The following is a 17,899-nucleotide window of genomic DNA, read 5'->3' as shown; positions in this document are numbered from 1 at the left end:
GTTTTCATAACTGTGTAAGAATAATTTTAATCTTAATATACAGTGGTTGGGGGTGGTGAGAGTTCAGAATATTGAGTTTAATAAATATATATATTTTTATGTAATATCATCTCGCCCCAATTAATTTCTCCCCTCTGCCAAAATCGGCGTAGGCGGCAGAATACCCCTCTGTGACAAGGTTTGGTCATGTTTTCCAGTCCCCTGTGGATCTGTTTTCTATAATTCTCTAATTCATTGTCTTAAATTTATTTCCAAATAAGGAAGGGTTAATTTTATAAGAAAAACATAGTAACACTACAGCTTACTTGGTCAGAGAAGCATGATGACCATGTAAAGAGAATTCTGCTAGTGCCAGAGGTTTTCCATGGGTTTCGACTAGAGCTGAGAGAGGCTCAGTATGGACAAGGCTGAATGTGACACCAAAATGGAACTGGAGTTATGGGTGTAGTTATCTGACTGTAGCTTTTGCCTCTCAAGGTCATGCCACATGAAGTGCATATATACAGTGATGTTAGAGAAGAATAAGCTATAAAACCAAAGAAAGTACAGTGGACTGAGGAGATGTCAGGTGCATTATTACTCTGACAGGGTCATGAGACCGAAACACAGATACAGCCTAACAGCAGCAGATAAAATAATTGCTGCTTGTTAATGAGAGCTCCCAAACTGCAGAACTGCTAATACTCCAAGGAGACCACCCCTTGCTGTTCCTTCTTGCTACCTTCCAAGGCTAAGAATAGGTTAAGATACTCCTAAGTGGTGGCTAACCCAACAACTGCCTATGCTCTGTATCCTTGTGAAGCAGCATGATTTTCACTGCCTAACCCCCCGCTATAAGTGAGCACACTTTATGAAATGTTGGAAAGGCTGAGGATAGCAGCCCATAGGATGGCTGACTTGGTGAGCTGTAGCCACTAGTACTGGGAAATCCTCTGCTCCTTTGGACAGAAAATGGTCTGAGGAGAGGAAAATGTGAGGTATCTCTTTAGTTTTCTCTTGTTATCAGTAGGGAAAAGGAGTGAGAATTTTGAATGCTCACCAGCATCCTTTGGACCTGAAGGTGGGTGGGAAGAAGCCAAGTGAGTGTGTGCCAAATGAAGATGGTGGATGATGAGCAGTTTCCTGCACATTTTGCTCCTCCTGTCATTGGAAGAAGTGGCTGTGTTTGCCAGATGAAAAATGTTACACTGAGAGATGGCTTTATTTTTTTCAGTAGAAACGACTACTCAGGCATAGGTTTTACCTGCAGTGAAAGCAGTGTACCTGACTGACTGATTTGATGGAGTGAACTTTACAAAAGCATATTAAACTATTTTCTATTCACTTAAAGAAAGGATAATTAGCTGAGTCTCAAATACTACTTTAGCAGATACTGCTGTAGATCCTGTTGCCTGAGGGCTGCAGTCACAAGCCAGGATGTTCTCTCTGCAGTAGATAGGGCTTTGGGCACAGTGTGCTCAGAACTGCAGTTTTCCTTGATTCCTTCTTCAGAAGTTGTTTCTAGTGCAGAAATTCCCAGGGTACTCTGGACTTGGAGAAAAGGTGCCATGTCCAAAAGGAGCTCACAGAGGAAAGGACAGCTTTCCTGAAATCCAGGAACACAAGATTTGCCTTCACCGAGTTTGAAGCAAAAAGTAAGCTTTCCTTTGTGTCTCATGGCAGAACCCAATCTTTTGTTTGTAGAGGGCTGTCTCTGCTCTACATATGGAATTCCTCTTTATTGCAACAGGCCGTGTGGCTAGCAAATGGCTAACAGAAAATGTAACTGGCATAGCAAACACAGTCCTCTACCACAGATGTGAATGGTGGGCTACAGCTGAAATTCCTGGTGGACCTTTGAATCAGAAAAATGTACTGACTGGTCTTGTTTGTTTTGATCCATGCTCTAATGGAAAACTTCCATTTCTGTCCCTTGCCTTACTCCTACTCTCTTTGAGGGATTATCTGCATTTTGTCATGGGACTGATCTCCAAAGGCTGTTGCTGAAGTGTTATGAAAGGGCTAGTTGAAATCTGATTCAAAAGTTATTAAATAATTTATTAATAGATACAAAGATAATTCCCCCCAACTTATTTCCAGCTACCCACACAAGTTCTTGGATGCAGTTAGCAGCACTATTTTACAGGATGGCTCTGTGCAATGGAGTTTTGAAAGGGTTTAGAAACGTCTTTGATAGAGAGTCTGGCGGCTGCATTCACCGCTTGTGAGGTTAACCAAATTCCATCAGCAACTTGAATAAAGAGTTCAGAATACTCACTAGACCTCAGTCTTAATGTCTGTGGCCCAAAACGTACACAGGAAAATATTCAGTAGAAGTCCTGTGGTGAATTCCACACAGACTGCAAGGTGGAATCGGCTGCTGGCTGAGGTGGCAGGCGAACGGCAGGTGAGCGAGGAACGAACGAGCAGGCAAGCTCCTTATCCACCTGTTCACCCCCTTTTATAGGGTAATGGCCAAGGCTAATGGTCTCATTGGCCACACAATCACCCAATCACCTCTGGCAATCACTCAAATAGACCCCCAAAAGGCAGAACCCACAGGCTGTTCTCCTCCAAAAATGGGAGGCGCATTCGCCTTGCACGCGACAGGGGCATGGGCCTTACGAAACCTCTCTTATGCGACTGGACTAAACCAGGCTGGGTTGTCTGGGTTTCTTTTGTCCTGTTTTCCTGCCTCTGGCTGATGTCCAGACAGGCAGGTAAACGTGTCTGACAAGACAGGACATGCTCCAGCCCATTTTGTGACCTTTGGGACTTTCCACCACATGAAGTAAGTTTTGTATTTGTGCCTGGGGTCTGAATGATGCCCCCCTTTTCTTATGAGATGTGAAGGCTTCACAAAATGTTAACTTAGTTTGAAACAGGGAATACTTTCTGTCCAAAAACCTGGAATCTACTTTTATAGTAGTTAAATCCAGGCATTTATGTCTTAATGAGATGAAAACTGTCCCCTCTAGGTATAGGTGTGATAGAGTTTCTCATGGAACTTGTAATTTTACATCATTGATGGAAAACAAAGAAATAAATTGCATTGAAACCATGCTGATGAAAGTAGGTTTTGCTGCAGAAATTGGGCTACAGCTGATGGAAATGAGAGAGATGTGGGTTGGAGCAATCAGTATGAGCTATATAGCAGTTACAGGGTTTTTTTCTTGATTATTTGTACCCTTGAGCTTCCAGAAGGAGTAAGGAGGCAGCTGCTATTTAGTGCTATCTCCCATGTGTGAACCCCAGCCCTCATTGTCCCAGCTCTTCGGTGACTAAAAGACAAAAAATCTACAGATCTCTTCTGTAGAAGCACCCACACCCTCCTGTGCTACACCTCGCCTGCCTATTTTCAAGACTGCACTTTTTTGGGTGGACAGACCCCTGAAGAAGAATGAGAACCATGGCTGGAGGTAGACTGTAGCATTTTCCATTCTTTTTCTCTCATTGCAGTGACAAGGATTGTATTAGAACCTGAGCAGCTCATAAATTCTGAGTTATAGCTGTAGGCAGTTTATGAAGGGGAAATTGGGACTGAGTAGGGTTTTGAATTTGCATATACACCACACCCACTGCTGTTTAATTTGCATTTGATTTGCATACATCATGCTTAAACCATACCCATGCAGTACTGTTAAGCAGTGAGGATTGTATCAGTTTGCCTATGATTTGTATCATTTTTGCTTTAAGTGTAATTTTATGGGATAGTTTGGAAAGGATGCAGTGTGAACTTAAATTTAATTTGGTGAAAATGATCAAATAACGTTTATCAGCCATAAATATCCCCTTCTCTTTGAAAATAAGTGTTGTTCTCATAGGGATGCTAGATTACAGCACTGGAGGCTGAAGTCAGCTGTTTATCTGTTGAAAAATCATGAGACAATACAATTGCAAACATCCTCACTTGTGACAATTGTAATGGCATGAGCCCTGAACCCAGTGGGAATTCAGGACACCTATGGTATGTGACACCTCCTCCCTTAGGGACTGTAATTTTGAACAGTGGTTTAAAGTAGGTTTCTTCCTTGCTTGCTTTACAGTAATGGTCTTTCCAGGGTGAATGTAGGAGCAGAATGATGGTGTCTGTCCATCCCAGAATGGTAAATTATTGTAATGTAATTATTAGTTCACTGTGGTTAATGTCCCATGTAGGAAGAGAGACATCAAAATTATTTCAACATGCTTTTCACATTGGTTTTGCATTATTTTGAGTATTTGTTGTTGCTGTTCATTTTCTTTTTCTATTTTTCTTTAAATGTCAAGTTGTCATGAATTCCAGTGTAGGAAGCAGAGCAACCTGCTACTGTTTGTTTTGTGTCTGTCCCAACACCTCACCCTCTTTCACATTCTATTTTCATCTTTGCACCATCCTGTTTAATTTTTTTAAATCCCTTTTACTTTTGTAACTGTTCTTCAGCTCAAAGACCAGTTCTGCATAGGCATCTCCAGCTTTGAGATGCAGAGAGCACCAAAGTAGAGAGGCGCTTTGCTCCTGTTGCATTTCCCTTGGTTGGGAAGACTTGGAAATCACACTCAGGAAAAGCTTTCTTCCTCAGGGATCTGGGCCCATGTGCTTCTCTCCATTTCTAGCCACTTAAACATCTTTTGGCTCTAAGTACATCTTTGGCTGTACATTAGAACACTTGGGGTACCATGCAATGCTACCTCCTCCCGCTCTGCATGCACTCAGAAATCTCACCCTCTCCCCACCCTCTCTCTAATGAAAGAGAGAAAAGGCATTTCTTCCCTGACAGCTGAGTAATAAATCTGCTCTGAGATAGAGAATATTTCTATATAGCAAACCAGACATCTTTATGTGTCCCTTCGATGACACTGCCCTGCAACTGTGCAGTGCTCTCAGCTCCTGCTGGCAGAAAACACCAGCCCCTGCCCATCACTGCATGCTGTGCTGCCTGCAGGCTGCCCGCAAGGTTGAAGTGTGCCTGGAATGATCTCTCAGCTAGCAAATAACAACATGTCACACTGGAAATCTGAGCTTAAATTTGTTTGAGTGAGTAAGAAATGCTCTTGGTTTCTCTCTAAGCTCCCTATACCAACAATAACTCAGTTCTGAATGTGCAGCCTGTTATTACCCTAAGCCTTTGGCACAAGGATGTGAAACCTTCTCTTAACCTGGCTGAGCCTTTGCCAGCATGATGGACATCAAGGTCTGCAGCAGTGTACTTGGGAGCATACCTGTAATTGGTCACTTTCTTCGATGTCTAAGTGCTTCAACAGGACTTAAGGATGAGAATGGGGGATGTCTCACTTGACCTCTCATTTAGTCTCGAATACCAGACATTTGTCCAGATGTTACCTGGAGAGGGGACTGGAGATGTGCTGTTACACAGGTTGCAGACATTGTAATTAGAAAAATGGGCCAGGTGTGGGTTTGTGTACTTGAAATCCAGGTGTATTTCTTGGAACTTCATATACTTTATGTTGCTTTACAACAATCACAAGGAATTTCTTCCTAAGTCCTGAGTGTTACTTTTCCCTGCTGCCCTCTGATTCTTCTGAGAGTCTTCCAGTTCTACTGCTTTATTACTGTGCTCTTGTGTGGCATCAAAACCAGTGTACTTGATACTTCTCAGTTGGCCTCCAGCTCCTCTTTGCATATTACAGAAGGGTGTGAGTCTTCTCTCAACTTACCTTTCATTGATGGAGAAATAGGTGTGTTTGTGTAAGCTCAAAAAACCCCAACCTTTTAAATCTATGTTCTAATGATCTGAGTTTGCAATTGAACAGCTTTTCACAGTATCACAGTATCACCAAGGTTGGAAGAGACCTCACAGATCATCAAGTCCAACCCTTTACCACAGTGCCCAAGGCTAGACCATGGCACCAAGTGCCACATCCAACCTTGCCTTGAACTGCCCCAGGGATGACGACTCCACCACCACCCCAGGCAGCCCATTCCAGTGCCCAATGACTCTCTCAGTGAAGAATTTTCTCCTCACCTCCAGCCGAAATTTCCCCTGGCGCAGCCTGAGGCTGTGTCCTCTTGTTCTGGTGCTGGCCACCTGAGAGAAGAGAGCAACCTCCTCCTGGCCACAACCACCCCTCAGGTAGTTGTAGACAGTAATAAGGTCACCCCTGAGCCTCCTCTTCTCCAGGCTAAACAACCCCAGCTCCCTCAGCCTCACCTCGTAGGGCTTGTGCTCGAGGCCTCTCACCAGCCTCGTCGCCCTTCTCTGGACACGCTCAAGCATCTCAATGTCCTTCCTAAACTGGGGGGCCCAGAACTGAACGCAGTACTCGAGGTGTGGTCTGACCAGTGCAGAGTACAGGGGCAGAATGACCTCCCTGCTCCTGCTGACCACACCATTCCTGATGCAGGCCAGGATGCCACTGGCTCTCTTGGCCACCTGGGCACACTGCTGGCTCATGTTCAGGCAGGTATCAATCAGTACCCCCAGATCCCTCTCTGTCTGGCTGCTCTCCAGCCACTCCGACCCCAGCCTGTATCTCTGCATGGGGAACATGAATCATCACATGTTCAGAGAAATAGAAGTGTGGGTTTGCCTGACAGACACCTAAGTAGGATATCTGCATAAAACCTTAGTGACTTAAGAGCCCTAGAGAACCTTTGAAGATCTGAGTCCTTGGAAACAGTTCTGTAACACACTAACAACAGTAGCACAGCACTGAATGCATTGCTCTGTGTTTCTCTACCCTATGGCTAATGATGGCACAGTTTTGCTATGAGAGGACTGAAACAAGAGGATGGGCTATTTCTTCCTCTCTCATAGCCCTGGTCTGTCAGTCCTTGTCATTTGCTGGCTATGGCATTTTCAAACTTGCTCAGGTGTTGCTACATCCTTAAAATGCCCTTCTATACTGGTAAATGTCCTTGGTGTCATCAGCTGTTATCTAGTGCCCTGGTGTGCTCATGAGCCCAGAGTGATGGAGTTCAGATCCTTTCTGCCTCAATCTGTCTTTTCACATGGCTGAGGCTGCAGCTGCATATGCATGGGAGCATGCGGGAGGCTCGGAGAGCAATCTGAAAGCAAGCCAGTCACTTGATGTTTGCAAAGCAACACGAATATGCCATAAACATATACCCTGCCAAAGTTTGAATAAGATGGAGCAAGACACCAGGTCAAGCTGGAGATGTGCATAGCAGAAGAGAAAGTGGGAAAGAAATCTATAAATATTCAATGAAGGAAGTGGGAAAACACATTCTGATTACAACTCTGCCTCTAATGTATGCAAATGTAATAGTTTCCTCCCCTACTAAGGAGTCATGTATTACATACATTACATGATGTACTACTGTGTAGCAACATAGTTTATGACTCCTAGGAGGAGAAAATCATAACTCTCAGCCATTAACAAAAATAATAGTGCTTTTACCCAGGGGAGCTTTCCTTAGAAAGCCTGCACAGATTCTAGCTAACCTAATTTAAGCAATGTCATGAGTTGGAACAGATTGCTATCATGTCTGTCATGCTTGTCATAACATGGCACTTGAGTAGAAGATATCCCTCCCCAGGAGGAATTTCTGTGAAGGAACTGTGTTATTTAAAGGAGTTTAAGATTCCTTTTAAGTTTCGGAGCTTGCTTACTTGAAAATTGTTCTGGTAAAACAACCGTTAGCCAGGTTTCACTTACAGAGAAACGAGATTCCATGTAGGTGATTATAGACTGCTGTTCCTCAGAGTTATAATTAACCAGGGGCTGCAAAGAAGCAGCTGCTGCAGAGGAGCAGAACACACATCATGTGCTTTGCATCTGCACCTGTTTTCTTGGGGACAATTTTATCTGCAGCCTATGGACGGATACCTACATTTACACAAAGAGATGTTCTGCCATGACAACCACCTGACACTGCCACACCTTCTATTTTCTGCAAGCAGATAATTAACTTCCAGCTTTCAGTGCATCAACAAGGCAGAAAGCCTGAAGAAGGAAAGGAGAGACTGTTCTCACTCCCAAAAAGTACATGGCGTCAAACGGCATCTTAATGAGTGTGTTTGTTTAAATCCTTGGATGGTGAGAGGCTCAGGCCAGTGGCTGCAGCCGTGGTGACTCTCAGGAGCTGCAGAAGTCCTCCTCAGCCACCACCGCAGGAACACGGGAGCTGCTCCCATCGCCAGGAGTTCCTCTATGCCATTTGTTCCTTTGTTCCCGGAGCGCCTGGCGCGGTGACAGGGAGGGCGGGCGGCAGGGAGGCCTGTCATAAATAACAGGCACAAACTGGCGTTCATGCAAGTTAAGGCTTTAATAAAGTTGCAGGAATCAAGCAATGTACAGGCCTGGGTGCGAGGAGAGACTCTTATCTACCCCAACGCACACCCTTTGCCTTCAGCTTTCTCTTTTTATACTCTATTCTATTACATATTTACTAAGTTCTAAGAAAAGGTTGGGTTTTCTTTATCAGTTCTTAGGAATGTGAGATGTCTCTTCCACACAGGCCTCCTTTTATCCGGTGGTCCCTCTGGTAATGTTTGATGAAGTAAGGGGTCTTGCTTAAGTGTCTTCCTCATGAACTTCAAAGTCCTGGTTCTTCTATTTGCTCATACAGGAAAGGTGGCAGCCGGAGGAATGCATTTCCATTTAAATATGCAAAAGACTATCTCTTCCACATGCCTCCCTCCTTTGTCAATCTAATTACTCTTATCTTTAAGCTTATTGAGATGGTGGTGCAAGCAGGAATGCAGTTACATTCAACCCCCCCTTCCTCCTTGTCTGTGACCTCTTGCCACGAATTGATCGGATCAAACATATGATTCTATATATTTATCACAATCCCCCATTTGCTTTTTTGATCAGATTGATTCGTGTTTTAGCTTCAAATCGGGCAATTATTTGCTCTAGAGAGTTTAACTCTCCATCTTTCCTCCTTTCTTTTATCACCTGAACAATCATTATAGGTTGGGGTTTGGTTCTCTCTTCTGGGTTATGGGGTACAAGAGTCACTTGCATTCCTTGCACAACCTTCGTGATCAGTCTTACAAACCATGGAATGAGACAAGGTACAATTAATATCACAATCAGCACTCCCCCTCCCACTAAAGCCAATTTAGTCTAATTATTCTATTAAGCATATACATTGGGGTTCCATATCCCCAAGATCCATCTTCTGCCCACGTTGCAGGGTCATAATAGGCAATGATCTTTTCAGGAGGCCACTCGTTGTCTTTCCAATTTCCTATTTGGAGATCCCTCCTGGCCCTTCTTGGCTCGTCAGTCTCAGTGTACAGCTGTTTGTCTAATCTTACTCCCTTGAAGACAGGCAACAGGAAGAAGCTGGGTCTCATTGTTCCCAATCCGATAATATCCAACCAGGGCTGGCCACCCATTTATGATTTTGCTACCATTTTACCATGTAACCCCCTTCACATTCCAAATTCCCTATAAAATGACCATTACCCAGTCTCTGCCAGCAACTTCTTCCAATTATATTGGTTTGTAGGACCCACTGGTGCTTTCTGTTACCTCTCTCCACTTTCCAGGATGTTTGCTTCCATTGATTTCCAGGGCCATTGATCTCCTTGATTGGTACCTCCACGGACATAACAATTGGTTACATTCAAGGATTTTGCAATATTCTCAGATAAATTAACAAACAATATTTTTAGCAACTGTTGGAATTTCATACTTAACTCCTGATTCTATTTCATGATAAAATGAATGAAATACCAAATGTTGTGATTTTCTCTACGATACTGGCAGCACTGGCCAGGATCCTCTGGGCAAATGTATTTTTCTTGCACACTATAATAACATCTCCACCCCATATTCCCACAATTTGAAGCTCCGTTGTTGTCAATAGCCTGGCAAGCAGCAAAAGTGACCCAAAGGGGTTGGCTGCGGTCAGTAGCCATTTGGCTTCTTTTTAACAACTTTACTTTCTCATCATTTGCACTTACTTCTACCCACCAAGGATAGGAGCTCCTTCCTTTGGATCATAACAAGTGATTTTTAACGTCTCATTACCCCTGGTTTTTATAACAGGGATCTAACTTTCATCCTTCGTACTCATAAATTGTATGGTACACCAGTGTTTGAGACACAATTTTGCCCCTCCGAGTCGCAGCGATGCAGTCACTGCAATTCTGGGCTTGTTCCAGGGCAGGAGGCTTAACCCAAATATGCACAGCAGAGGTCCGGTCAGGGCCATGTCACTCGGCGGTCACAGCCCAGAGGGGTTGCAGCCCTCGGCAGACCTTCTTCAGCCGCAGCACTGGTTCCCACTCCGGTCTTGCCCTCTTTTTGTTTCCTTGGGTGCCTCTCACTGCCCTTTTTGCTTTCCTTGAAATATGTGTCACAAGTTAAATTAAAACACACAAACAAAACAAAAAACTAACTAACAGGCAAAACAACAACAACAACAAAAAAAAAAAACTCTTCCCCACTACACAGTCCCTCCTGTTTGTAACAATTTCAACACCTTCCGTCAGTTTGAGTATTGGTTATGAAGTCTCAATTAGTGCCCCCCCCCCCCCCCCCCCCCCAGGAGTGATAAGTGTTTAGAAATTCCAGCAGTGCTTAGCCTTAGTGTCACTTTGTTTCTCCTGGGTCCGAAGTCACTTGTCCCTCCTGCACAGGTGCTTTTACTCGTGAGGCTGTGTCCGTCTTTTCTCTGCTGTTCTGAGCGCCGTTCCTGTGGTGAGCAGCACAAGAAAAGGACCTTCCCACAGAGTTAACCAAGTTTGTTCTTTCCAAGTCTTTATCAGTAAAGTATCCGTGCAGGACACCCCCCATCCAACGAGAGACTCCCTGAGTTTCCCTAGGTGAAGCTCTTAATAGAGTTGACTTAATTACTTTGAATGGGCCTGTAAGTGCCTTTGATCGTTTCAGCTTAAGTCAAGCTAAGTACAAACCCGAATCCACCTCCCAAACCCGGTACAATTTCACTATTGACTGGTGAGCTCACAGATCTCTATGCTTTACCCCCCCACACTCACCACAGAGGGGTGAAGCCTCAGTTCCTATGAGGCACACCTGTCCTCTTATCGAGGGTGGGCTCAGGCCAGCGCTTCACAACCATTTCTAACTGCCTTGTGAATAACCCGGCAATCACTTCTTTTGGGATCCCTTTCTTTTGGCCTGCCCATCACCAATACTGTCTAGTATTCAGATGCTCCCTTCCCCCAGTCGAGTGTCGCCTGGGGATTCGAAGCATCTGGCTCCAGGGGTCTGGACTCGAAGGTGGGCGATTAATTTTCACCTGCCTCAAGCCTCTAGGCTCAGGCTTATGAACTTCCTCAGGCACCCCATACTGCCTGGCATAATCTAATAGCTCTCTGGCCACCTCCTCCCACGTCCCTTGTCTGCAATCAGGCTGCCTCCTCCCGGGTGTTAAGTTCTCCCTCAGAGCAGCTTGTACTCGGGAGGTAAGTGGGGTGTCAGCTATCTCCTTTTGAAGCTGGATGCCCTTCATCTTAAGGGAGTCAGGAAGCCCCTGACCAAAGGAGTCATTCGCTTTGGGTCCACCAAGAGAGAAAGTGGTGATTCAAAATGATGTTCCAGTTCTCGATCATAGACCATTTGCAAACAAGCTGCCTTCTGCACATTTTCCATTGTCTGATTCATGCCTCCCCTCAGAACTAGAGGCTCTCCTCTCTCTTTTGAATCAAAGCCCCCAGCCCAGAAAGTTGCTCGCTGAGTAAGGCTCCAGGGACCACTCCTATTGCCCGCAGTTAGGAACACATTAGCACCCCAATAGCCTGTGGCTTCAGCCTCTGTCAACCTAATTTGATCACCTCCAGTTTTAGAAACACGCCATACATATCCCACCTCAGACTCCCCAGCAGAACGTGTAAACTCTTTACGCTGTTTGGCCAGCTCAGTGGAAGAAAAGGGTATCTCTTTGGTTGTGATGGCAGGGGTGCCATCCTCATCCTCATACAGCACCTCGGTTTTAATGAGAGGACGCATGTGAGCCGCAGCTTCCTCTGCTGCTGCCAGCTCTGCCTGAGGGTATATGGAGGCAGGCTCTGCCTGCCGTTCTTCCTTCTTCAAAAACCAATTTTGCCACTTCTGCTCTGTTTTTAATCTATCCTTAAGATCTGCCACTTCGTCCTTTAAAGTTACAATATGCCCTTGCAGGGAATCTACCAGATCCTGCAAGGAGGAAATGATTTTATTCTCTCGTTCGTTTTGGCTTTGCTTTTCATCTCTCGAAGCGGCGAAACACGCACCCAAAACTGCACAGATGAAAGCTTTGCCCTTTCCCGACTTGGCCGTGCCTCCTTCTGCAGGGCCACAATCTGCTCCTCACACTCTGACAGTTACTCAGTTCTCACGGGCCCAGCCCAGCCCTTCCACAGACGGGCGAGCTCCGTGAGCTTCCAACAGACACAAAAACCTCTCCACCGTGGCCATTGCCTTTAACGTAAAAGCTTCACGGGGAGGTCACAACAACACAAAAGACCTTATACCTCAAAATCTTCCCTACAAAAACCGCTCAAGGAAAGCTCCCCCACAAACACTGTTCTCTAGGAAACACGCAATAAATTCCTCCAGGGAGATCCCACCAAGATCTAGCTTCTTGAAGAGGACAGTAATACTTTTCCCCATGAGGACACATTTTACAACAAAGAAACTTCTCAGTTTTGGTTTTCCTAATTAATTTTGAGATAAAATGTGTCCCTTGATCTGAATCAGTATGTTCCACTTCCCCATATCTTGGTATTGTATTTTCCAATAATACCTTTACCACAATATGTGCAGTTGCTCTGCTCACTGGGCAAGCTTCCACCCATTAGGTTAGGTGACCTACTATAACTAATAAGTATTTTACCCTTTTGCAATATCCTTCTACCCATTGTCTACAATATCCAAGGAGTCCCAATAACTGCCTGACTTCTTCTTATTTTCTGGAGTCTTAAACCCCAAGATCCCAGATGTTCTTTCAGGGTCTTGTTTCTTTCCCCTTTGCTCAACCAATACACTAAATACTTTACTTCTTATTCCACGAATTGTAACTTCTGTTTTTGACACCTTAAGTCCTTTTGCTCAAAAAAAATAAAAATAAAAAATAGAGTCTGTACGGTGGCTTCCCGGACTGCTTCTTCAGTTTTTTTCTGCTATACTGTAACAATTTTATCTCTTCTGGAAACACCAGCTGTTCTAATACCTTCTCCAATGTTTGACCAAATAAGTTGGGGAATTCTGTAAATCCCTGGGGTAATGCCGTCCACCTTAACTGTTTTCTCCTCCCTATCTATGGATCTTCTCATTCAAATGCAAAGGGATCCTTTGATCCCTTCTTTAGTGAACAAACCCAGAAGGTTAATCCCTGTCCCACTGAAATTCTGGAGGGAGATAGTTCCTTTGTAGGTTATGCTCTGCCTCCAGTAATAATAACAAATCATTTAGACAAATTTTATCTTCTGCTTCCATTTCTACTTCCTTTAAAACAGATACTTTAAATGGTTCTCCTTTAGCTCCTATGTCCACTAAAAAACTCCTCTTCCTCCTTATGGAACCTATTAATAATTTTATCAAGGGCTCAGTAGATGATGGGGTCCCCAAAAGATACAGCCCCTGACTCCCCTAGTCTTCCTTGAATAAGTTCTCATCCTGTGTCCTTTTGCAGCGATATTGCTGGATATGTCCCTTCTTATTGCAACAATGACACACAGGAGGTTCTTTCTCTTGAATTCTGATTTTCCAGAGGCCCCTTGGGCCCCATCCTTTTTAATTCTTTAGTTGTAGTTTGTACTGTCCAACCCTCCCTCACTGCTGTTACAAGGATCTTTAGCTCTTGCTCTCTGTTTTTCTGCGCCCCTGTGGACAGATACTTTCTGGGCTTCTCTAAGGAATTCCTCTGATCCCTCTCCGGCCGTTTTGCCACTGGATTCAGATCTATTAAACTCTTTTTCAGCCTTTCCATCTAGTCTCTCAGCCACCCCTCAGGGATCATCCAGTAACGTTCTGCCCCCTGAACCCTTAGTGGGTACAGGCCAGCCCCAACATTCTCCCTTGTTGTGGCCGTTTGAGCTGATCCTCTAGCTCAGACATAGGGGAGAGATGAACATTCCAGGGATAGGCCACATAAATGGCAACAATAGATAAAATAATATAATTTCATTGGAGCATCAAGAACTTAATGTCTAGAAGCACAGTTTGTTCTCCCCCTTCACCCGCTGGCTTCTGCTGCTGCAGCTTCGCCTATCTTCCCCGGCTGCTGTTTTGGCTACTGCTGCTTCTGCTGCTTCGCCGCCGTTTGACCCCTCCCCATCTCCCTTAAGGTTATTGTATTGTTTTCTTTTTTTTCCCTTCCTTCCTTCTCTAGTTATTATTTCTCTTTACATTGTTATACTTATATTATAAGAAAATACAATTTCATCTTTCCCTGACTTTCAAGAAGTAGGGGGGTTTGTGTTGTGAATTTCTTCCCGGGGGAGGGATCAGCCCAAACCCGGGACACTTGTAACATTAGACGGCACTGGGACTGGAGCCGCCGGAAAAAAAGGAACTCGACGACAGAGAGAGACAAGCGGCAGCGGCGGGGCCGGGGTGGGGCTGGAGCGGCGGCAGCAGCAGCAAGGGAGAGGCTGGAACGGGCAGTGAGTTCCAGCCGAAGGGCTCCCGTTCCTCCCTCGTCTTCCGAGCCTACAGCTCTGTAACTTTTCTTTCTGCTTATAGTTCCCAGAGCTCAGCATATTTACCCTCCTCCGGGCTAAACGTTTTCCTGTTTCTCACACATTCTACCAGGGCTTGACAAACCCAGTCCTCTAAAAACTCTAACATAGGCCACTGAACATGTGGCCGTGTTGGCTCCTTTGGCCATATTCTCATACAATAATGGACTAATTTCATTTTTGGTTTTGCTTTTCTGGGGCCCCTATCATTCCAATATTTAATCATTAATCTGGTAATTTTGTTTTGCTCCCTCTGGTAGGGTCTTGGGTCCTCAACTTGACCCATCTTTCATGACTGCCTAAAGAGTGTCTTGCAGGGGGCTAAACGACCCTCCTTTAACCCACCCAGGAACTATAGGAAGCGCTTTGAATCCTTTACTGGCCAAATCCCTCGCGGGAGTTTGGAACCGCGGCTTATCGGACCTCCGCACTCGCTTCGGAGTCAGACTCCGTCTCAAACACACTCTTTCACACCAGGCAGTCGAATCCCACCCAACCGAACGGTTTCCGCAATACTCACGACTCTGTCGTCTTCGCTCGGGTCTGTGCGCACAGAATTAAGGGTCTATAAAAGCGGCTGCAGCCTCATCAGGGAGCTCAAAAAAATGTATTGGTTGATTCCGGCAGAGTTCAGGATATCACCAGCCCCGTATGGGTCTCCCCAGGGAGCCACCAAAAAAAGGTGGAGCGCCCCTCCCTAGGTGAACCCCCAGAGTCTGGTGATATCCCGGACGAGCCCCCAATTTGTCATAATTAACAGGCACAAACTGGCGTTCATGCAAGTTAAGGCTTTAATAAAGTTGCAGGAATCAAGCAATGTACAGGCCTGGGTGCGAGGAGAGACTCTTATCTACCCCAACGCACACCCTTTGCCTTCAGCTTTCTCTTTTTATACTCTATTCTATTACATATTTACTAAGTTCTAAGAAAAGGTTGGGTTTTCTTTATCAGTTCTTAGGAATGTGAGATGTCTCTTCCACACAGGCCTCCTTTTATCCGGTGGTCCCTCTGGTAATGTTTGATGAAGTAAGGGGTCTTGCTTAAGTGTCTTCCTCATGAACTTCAAAGTCCTGGTTCTTCTATTTGCTCATACAGGAAAGGTGGCAGCCGGAGGAATGCATTTCCATTTAAATATGCAAAAGACTATCTCTTCCACATGCCTCCCTCCTTTGTCAATCTAATTACTCTTATCTTTAAGCTTATTGAGATGGTGGTGCAAGCAGGAATGCAGTTACATTCAACCCCCCCTTCCTCCTTGTCTGTGACCTCTTGCCACGAATTGATCGGATCAAACATATGATTCTATATATTTATCACAGGCCGATGGCGGAGCCTAGTTAGGAGCACGTTGTGGGCTGTCCTGCTCGTTGTGGCTGCTCGGGAACTGCCTGTTTGCGGGAGCTCTGGCGGCTTGTCACAGCACGTCAGGACCTGCTCGTCTCCGGATAGCAGAGTTTATGCACAACGCAATGAACAGCGGTGGGGAGGATCTTGAAGCTTACATTGAGCTGATTCCAGACTCTGTGAAGTTACACTGATGCCTTGCTGTCAGCCGCTCAGAACAGTTAATCATCTTCTTAGGTTAACTTTTCTTACTCCCCTTGTTTTTAGTTGTTTCTTTGTACAAGAGCTTTTGGATTTACATCTCAGTTCAAAATGAGTTTTGGTGGATTTTTTTGGTGTCCCCGCCCCCAGATCCTTTAGGAGATGTTAGGGAATTCTTGGGGGAAAAATACAATGGGAGGAACAATGAGAAAGGTGTTTGAGGGAGTGGAAGTACAGGGAGTACAAAATGTCTTCCTTTCTTCTCTCTCGTGCTCCTGCCTGTTGGCAGACTTGTGTGACCAGACCAGGCAGCGTCCTTCGGAAACTTTGGTGTCGAACTCTGAAAACGTGTTCAAAGCAAAGTCTGCCCTGTCCGGTGGCTATACATAAGGATGCTCGATCCTCACTGCAGTCGATGGGGAGGATTTTAGGATAGGCAGTAGGCTTTGGCTCAGCTGCTAAAAGCATTATCATCACTCTCTGGCTGATCCTCTTGATACCAGTTCTCTCATCAAACCCTCTGACAGAAAAAGAGAGAAAATCCAGTCCCTGCTGCTTAAAACAGCAGCTAACCACAGAGTTTTGACAGATCTAAACCACTGCTACAGAAAAACGAGAGTCACGTAAACACCACTGCTCAAAACTTTCCCCCTCTTCAGAGCATCCTGTGCACTCCAAATTTCCCAACATGCATTTTTTTCGTGACCAAAAGCAGTTGTAAAAGCAGAAGGGAGTCATCTGGCATCTTGCCTGGCCCGTGACAGGGTGCTGGGAAGCAGTGCAGTGAGCGTGGGGCTCTTCCTTAGAAACTTTGGGAGGTCTGGTGAGGGACACTGAAAAATGAGGCATGGGAGGCAGGTACTGGGTTTATCAGCTGGAGTCTATGATGGGAGAAAGGAAGACAGAGGTGATGAGCCATAGCTAGAGGAGGATCAGGTAAGTTGAGTTCATAGTCTGAAAGGAAGAGATATTTAATGAATATTTAAGACAGAAAAAATGCCATGAATAATCAGAGTTGGTCTTATTTCTAGTCCTGGCATTTCAGTACTAAGGGAAACTGTAGGAGAGAGAACACAAATCTTGACATTTGTTCCTATTTTCACTGCAGAGTCTCAGTTCACAGGTTCCATCGCTAGCAATGAAGAGCCAACAGTCAGGAGGTAAGTGCAGGGGCTCAAACCCCAGCTACAAATTTTAAATAGCTTCTAACTTAAACAAGAAGATAGAACTAAACAAATCCCTCTTGATTCAATCAAATACCTCCTTCCAGCCAGCAAGAGTAACAGGCTTTGGATGTTAGATGGTTGGCCTGAGGGGATTAATAACTTGCTTTATATTATCATCTGAGTTATAAAACCTGTCTGATCTCTGTGAACATGACACAAGTGTGTCCAGCAAATGTGGAGGCTGGATTTTCACACTGCAACGGGGCAGTGAACAGGGCTGAAGAGGCAGGATGGGAGGGAAGCTATGAGAGCTCTCTGCTGGGTAAGGAGACAGGGAAAGAGTTGCAAAGGTGATTCCTGCTGCAGACCTGAGCTGCAGAGGCATAGCTGCAGAAGCCAAACATATAATATTGTTGCGAAGGGGAAATTAATTAATGCGAGGTTATATTTTTTCCAAAATTAATATTGTTTATTGATTTTGATATTCAGAACTCTGCCTGGCCCCGACCACTGATTTTAATAATATTCAGGTTCTTGCATGGTCATGAAAACATTTTACAGATAATAACCAGATCAAGTAATAATCAGCAAAATATATAAACATTA

The 17,899-nt window shown here is 44.9% G+C and overlaps 1 long non-coding RNA gene across 1 annotated transcript; it reads right to left on the bottom strand.

The window, feature by feature from the left end:
- Positions 1-746: 746 nt before the first annotated feature.
- On the bottom strand, positions 747-2,373 carry LOC135182245 (uncharacterized). The gene is made up of 2 exons (XR_010305122.1): positions 2,258-2,373; positions 747-1,585 (listed from the first exon to the last, which is right to left on the bottom strand). It is a non-coding gene; the product is annotated as an uncharacterized LOC135182245 (long non-coding RNA).
- Between the last annotated feature and the right edge of the window lie 15,526 nt (positions 2,374-17,899).

This window comes from Pogoniulus pusillus, chromosome 16 (genome assembly GCF_015220805.1).
Source record: "Pogoniulus pusillus isolate bPogPus1 chromosome 16, bPogPus1.pri, whole genome shotgun sequence".
Lineage (NCBI taxonomy): Eukaryota > Metazoa > Chordata > Aves > Piciformes > Lybiidae > Pogoniulus > Pogoniulus pusillus.
The sequence above is the reverse complement of the archived record's forward strand: the minus strand, read 5'-3'. Positions and strand labels throughout refer to the sequence as shown.